Source organism: Hemitrygon akajei, unplaced genomic scaffold (assembly GCF_048418815.1).
Source record: "Hemitrygon akajei unplaced genomic scaffold, sHemAka1.3 Scf000036, whole genome shotgun sequence".
Classification (NCBI taxonomy): Eukaryota; Metazoa; Chordata; class Chondrichthyes; order Myliobatiformes; family Dasyatidae; genus Hemitrygon; species Hemitrygon akajei.
Window position 1 is genome coordinate 9,219,664 of NW_027331922.1, and position 7,205 is coordinate 9,226,868.

Below are 7,205 nucleotides of genomic sequence, written 5' to 3' on the forward strand. Positions count from 1 at the left end.
GGAAATGAATAATAGGGCGCCCGTTCCCGGGTGATCGGCCTCAGTGATGGATCCCGCCTTCTCACCGCTGCCGTCGATGCTGGGGAGGGTTGTGCCCGTGATGGAGCCGGTGGTGTCCACACCCCTCTCTGGCGCCCTCGTGCGGTGCAGCATCCACGCTAGGCGCCGATGCAACAGGTCAGAATGCGTGGGTGTTCCGTATCCCGTAACAGGTTAAAAAGCACCAGCAGAAATGGACACACCTGGAGTCTGAGTCTTCCGTTATGAACTCTATGTTATTAGTAACTATGTGAGTAAGGTAATATCAAACAAGATAAGGTAAGCAGACTAGCAGAGTATATGCGTATATCGGTGAGTAGATAAAGTTTCCAAGCTTCTACAGCTCAGATGGTTAGCTGATACAGTCTGACGGTGGGATGGTCAGTAATCGGTTCAGTTCTGGAATTTGGTTTGAGTAGAGTTGGAGAGAGAGGGATAGAGTGTTGATTTATGTTCCAGTGCCGGTGCCGATCCTCCACTGATTTAAAAGTCACTAACTTGTGACGATAGGAAGGGGGAAGCCGGTCTTCCACGGTAACGCTGTCAACCCAGGCCAGGGTTGAACACACCGATAGCGTTCCACCGGTCACTCCTTAGTCCACAGTGTGAGCAAAAACCCCACCGTTGTCGTGGGTACAAAAAGCCCACCTGTGTCCCCCATGCCTCTGGAGTTGTGTGTCTCCCGTGTGTCTTGTGTGTCTGATTAAGAAGTCAACTGAGCTTGTATATATCTCAACAGTGCGGACCACCAGCTGTCCGTCATTTAGCTCCGCCTTTCAGTTTCGAAAGGCAACTCATAGACTCTCTCTCTCATCACTGTTTGCTGAATTAGTACAAAAGCTGTTCGCTCGCACTCTCCCTTTCTCTCTCTCTCTCTCTCTCTCTCTCTCTCTCTCTCTCTCTCTCTCTCTCTCTCTCTCTCTCTCTCTCTCTCGCTCACTCTCTCTCTCTCTCTCTCTCTCTCTCTCTCTCTCTCTCTCTCTCTCTCTCTCTCTCTCTCTCTCTCTTAAAGGAACAGTCCACTTTAGAATAGTCCTTCAGATCTCGTCACGACCACGTCCCGACCTCTCAGATGCACCTGTTTCAGAGGCAAAGTTTATCCTTTACGTGGATGGCAGCTCCACAGTCTCTGGGACCGGGGAACGCCTCTGCGGATATGCTGTAGTCGGCAACCCTCCCAGCTCGAAGGTGGCGCTCCACAGCCTCCAGTCTCTGCCCAAAAAGCAGAACTTTTTTGCTCTCTCTCGCGCCTGTATTTTAGCTAAGGACAAAGGGGCCAATGTTTATACAGACTCTCGCTACACGTTTGGGGTGGCCCTTGATTTTGGACAACTCTGGTCACAGCGGGGATTTGTCACCGCCTGTGGGACCCCCATCCAGAATGCCACGTATGTAAAGAATCTCCTCCAGGCTATGCTCCTCCCCGAAACATTGGCCGTTATTAAATGTCCGGCTCACCTAATAGACGACTCTGCAGTGACTAAAGGCAACAACAGGGCCGACCTGGCAGCTAAACAGGCTGCACAGGAGGCGATGATCATAGTTTGCACTACCGAGCGATTAGCTTTCACCACGACTAAATGGCCACCAGCGCCGGGCACGCCAGACAGGGCTACAGTTCGAAAGCTCCAGGGGGACGCCCCTGATTCAGAAAAGCAACCCTGGAAGACACACGGATGTGCGCATTCGGTGTCCACCGGCCTCTGGCAGACCCCAGATGGCCAAGTTTGTATTCCTGATGCTTTGTGACCGCTGCTTATTGATTGCCTGCGTACGGACACCCACCTTGGCAAGGACGGATTGGGTAATATTTTGCTCCGCACTTGGTGGTACCCAAGGCTGGAGAAGGCGGCCACAGCAAAGATACAAGCCTGTTTGATCCGCCAAAAGACAAACGCGGGAAAGGGAGTAAAATGTGCCCAAGGAAAACCCCCCTTGCCAACTGGTCCTTTTGAATGCATTCAGCTTGATTCTATTGAATCACGGCGTGTACACTGTCATAAGTACTGTTTAGTGATTGTAGATGTGTTCAGTAGATGGATTGAAGCCATTCCGACCACCAATAATAAAGCATCCACGGTGGTAAGATTGTTGCTTACAGAAATTATACCCAGATTTGGGGTACCCAGGCAGATAAGTTCGGACAATGACCCTCACTTTGTGGGGCAAATAAATAAGGAGCTATGTGAGGTGCTGCATATTGAGCAGCAGTTTCACTGTGCTACCACCCGAAGGCTGCAGGAATAGTGGATCCGGCTAACGGCAGCCTGAAGAATAAGCTGACTAAGTTAATGTCCGAAACCGGACTGAGCTGGCTGGAGGTCCTTCCGTTAACTTCATACCCGATGAGAATGATCCCACATTCCACTACTGTGGTATCTGCAGCTGAAATTGTTTATGGGCGTCCCAGATGGAACCCATGGGACGCCAACACCCAGCCTCCTGCCCAAATTGACCTTAATGTCATGGGGGATGAATTGCAGAAGTACCTTCACCAATTAAGGTCGTCTGTAAAGTTTCTCCACTCCCAGGTAAAGAATACCTTTCAGTGTTCCGGAGGGCAAGGAGCGGAGTGGCCGGAGCTGAAAATTGAAGATACGGTACTAATCAGGGATTGAGAGCGTCCCAAACTTGGACCCCGGTGGAAAGGACCATTCCAGATACTACTGCAAACGCCGACGGCAGTTAAAGTACAAGGCCAGGAACGTTGGATAAATCTCAGTGACTGTAAAAGAAGGCTTCCTGGCTGCACTTCACCATTTGTGGACTCATTTCTTTATTTTGTGTTGCAATTGATTCCTTAGAGGACAACTTGTTTAATCAAGTACATGAACGACTGCACAGTAACCGTACTGCTTGTTATCCTTTGGTAAAGGGATAGAGGGGAAGTGAGGGGCTGTGGGTATTGTACTGATGGAACAGGTGATAATTATGCCGCGGACCATGAGTGTTAGGGGACCCGCGAACGGCATGCAGTCGGGGACTGGGAAGAGTGGCTACCTATTACACGCTGCCGAAGCATCAGGGATTATCCCTTCTGTTTCACGGGAAAGGGACGGGGATGCGTTTTTGCCAGGATACCCCGGGAAATACCTTGCCTGAAGAAACTGTGTTTGGACCACCGATGTAGGATAGACAAGGGAATATTCTCTTGCGAATGTATCCAAAAACAATGCGTGCCCCTCTCTAAGGGGATTTCAGTATGGATGTGGATATTGTAATGGGACTCGTGTCAACTGGTTCAGGGACTTTTGATCACTCCTCCCTGTATCCTGAGGAGTACTTACGGTAAGATACAATAGAACTTTTTAAGAATTTTTGCTACCGGGCCAAGACAGGGTTCGTTTTCCTGTTTAACGGCACCTACACTACGGCTTCCACCACTCTACCTACCCTCTTTGCGGCAGGAACCATTGGACCACTCTCTGCCCCCGGAAGGGTCACGTTCGGCGACGACTGATAGCTCGAGCCGTGAGTAAGGAATTCTGTGCTGACGGGAGGAATCCTGTTACTCTGGGCTCTTCTCTGGGCGATGGGTTCCTGTACACACTCTCTCTCTAGAGGGTTCGGCAGGAGTCACAGCTGTAAAGAACTGTAACTACCTCATTTGTGGGCTAACGGCATTGGGAAACAGTACGGTGGAAGGCCTGGAGGCCGTTAACAGGGAGATGGTAGAGTTAAGACTCTGTGGATTATCAGCTGGCCCAGCAGGCAGGGGTTTGCTCCATAGTCGGAGACAAATGCATCTCCCATGTTACTGATGAGTCCCACAATGAGTCCATGCTATCCAGTCTATTAGGAAGCAACTGGATGAGTTCAGGCAAGGTCCACAGACAGGATAGGGCTGGTTGGGATGGTTGCTAGGAAGATCCTGAGGGCTTATCTACTGAACGGGCTGATTATTTTCATTGCAATAATTTTTGTGCGTAGCGTGATAATTATCTGCCTAAATACTGGCTGCAGAATTGTCACGGAGATACTGATGCTGATGTCCTTTTCGACGCCCGTGCAGTTGGTTATCATAGAATACTAAAAGGGGGGAATGATGAAGGGAAAGATAAACTTAGGTAGAGGGATCGGTAGATGGAGGAATGGATTAAGGGGTTTGATTAGCTTATGATCAATTGTCTTATAGGTACCTTATGTTACTGAGCAGTCAGAAAGAAACTCTGCCCGGCAACAGGTGACGCACTAGGCATTGTTCTCTAAAAGTGCTGAGCATAACTAAATATGGGTATAGATTGATAGAAGGGGCATCTCAAGGTGTAACTACGGGACAGAACGTTCGAGAGAAGGGGGAAGTGTCGGGGGAGGTGCCAATATCAGCGAGTTAAGTTGTAACCAGGCTGGCCTTAGCAAAAATAATAATAGCAAACCAAAAATTATTTTCTATCTAATTGTATCTTGGCATGCGATCGAAACTGTTCCAAAACTGTATTAACTCGCGTAATTATAATATTTCCTGTAATGATCAATGTTATAAATTGTGTAGAATTGTGTTCGGGGGTGGGCAGTGTCCGGACTGTCTCTTTGGGAGATCAGTCTGTAACTCCCCCCATATCATGCTATGAATAAAGAGTGAAGTTTGACGAAGTATCGTTTGTTTTACGGTTTTATTGAATTCGTGGTACCTTGCGCTATCGCATCGGGTCTATCCGCCTCTGATACCCTGATTGTTGTTCAAAGAAACGCGAGGCGCTGGTTTCTAATGCACTCATTTCCCCCGCTCCCGATCTCTGATCAGAGTCTGTCCGAACGCCAAGATTATATGAGTCTAGCACTCCGTCAGTCAGACCCGGAGCGGGGCTTCCTTCATTCTATCCCAACACACATTCCCCGAATCAGGCAATGAGTGACGCTCTCCACAACACACTTCCGTGGTCAGACACCCCTCCACACAGTCCCATCAGACTCTCCCTGGTACAGACACACAGTGAAACTACTTCCTCCTCGTCCCGTCACGCACTCGCGGTCAGATCTCATGTGTAGTTCACCCCCACACATTAATTTCGAGAGAACTAGAATCTAAAATCAAGGATGGAGTTTTCTGTCTCAATAAGGAACTCTGAGGACACATTTGGAGATTAATGAGCAGTTTGGGTCCCTTACTGAACTAAATATGTGCTCATATGGGAAAGTATTCAAAGGAGGTTCAGGAAAATGATTCCAGAATTGGACGCCTTGTCATATGACGGCAGTGTGATGCTCCGGGGCCTGTACTCGCTGGAATTCAAATGAATGAGGGATGACTTTATTGAAAGTTCTCGGATGGTGAAAGCCTATAACAGAATGGATGTGAAGAGAATGTTCCCTATTGTAGCGGAGTCTCGGACCAGTGGACACAGCCTGAGAATAGAGGGATATCCTTCAGAAAGGAAATGAGGAGGAATTTCCTCAGCCAGCGCGTGGTGAATCTGCCGGATTGAATGCCGCAGGCCGCCGTAGAGACCCGGCCATTTGGGTATATGGAAGGCAGAGTTTGATAGATTCCTGATTAGTCAGGGCATCGAAGGAGACAGGGAGAAGGAGAGAGATTTGTGCTGAGAGGGAAATGGATCAGCCATGATGAAATGGGGAGCAGACCCGATGGTCTAATTCAGCTCCGACGTCGTATGGAAGTATTTGGAGTTCCTGGTTTCCTGGCTGTCAGTAACCCAGAGGTTCTACAATGGGCCCTGCACGTTCATGCAAACACGAAGGGGTTATGTGTTCGACCGAACAGGACAGGCAGGCAAGTTCCCGCAACTCCATTTCCGAGAGAACGGTGACGTCACTTTCCTTATAGGACTCAAACTGGCAATTATTCCCTGACACATTCCTGCATTGGAAGTCTGTACTTAAAGGCCTCTTGTCGAGCACTCCATAGAACCACAGAACCATAGAACACTACAGCAGAGCACAGGCCCTTCAGCCCTCCATGTTGTGCTGACCCATATAATCCTTTAAAAAAAGTACTCAACCGACACTACCTCATAACCCTCCATTTTTCTTTCATCCATATACCTGTCCAGGAGGCTCTTAAATACCCCCAATGTTTTAGCTTCCACCACCATCCCGAGCAAGTCATTCCCGGCACCCACAACCATCCGTGTAAAAAACTTAAACCTGACGTCTCCCCTAAACTTCCCTCCCTTAATTTTGTGCATATGCCCTCCGGTGTTTGCTATTAGTGCCTTGGAAAACAGGTACTGACTATCCACCCTATTTGTCTCTCTCATAATTTTTTAGACCCAGCTCTGCTAACCTTCCTTCATATGACTTGTTCTCCAAACCTGGCAACATCCTGGTAAATCTCCTCTGCACCATCTCCATAGCTTCCCATCCTTCCTATGACGAGGTGACCAGAATTGAACGCAATACTCTAAGCGCGGTCTCGCCAGAGATTTGCAGAGTGCTCAGTGCTCAACCGGAGGAGTTGCGTTTCCAGTCCTACTGTGTGTGATGTCCTTCGATTGGTTTGGTGCCGTCTAGTTTACTTCGAGTCGATGCAAGTATTAACTCCAGACGTTGCTATGGAAGTCTATCGTTAAAGGGTACTAGCTGAGCACTCAGTGCTCAATCGCAAGAGTTGCGTTTCCAGTACCACTGTTTGTGCTGTCCTTCGATTCGTTTCTTGCCGTCGACTTTATTTCGAGTCTGAGTCAGTTCCGGACTTCACTCTGCATTTGTGTTCAACACCATCCATAGCTGTCTCGTTACAGAAGGGAACACAGCGTTACGAGTTTGACAGATGAGAGCTGTCATTGAAGATGGGGAAATTTCATTCGATGTACGATGGAGATAATTCTGTCTCGTCGGATCGCCTCCTGGTGGGGAGGCTGCAACGAACAGATTCGCAAGAGGCCTCAGAGGGTTATAGCCAGCACTCTGACCGTCTCATCCCTCCCACAATTGAGGGCATTTTCATAAGACGACGCCTCGAGAAGGCGGTATCCATCACGGAGGACCCTCACCACCCTGGAGAGGCTCTCTGCTCGTTACTATATCAGAGAGGAGTCACAGGAGCCTAAAACCCCCTCACACAACCATTCAGGAAAAGCTTCTTCCTCTGCACCATCACATATTTGAACGCACCAACTCGACATTTTTGCTGTATTTATTAATATTTTGCATTTTACATTAATTGTTATCTTTGAACAAATGAGCGGCATGTTTGTAGCATTCAT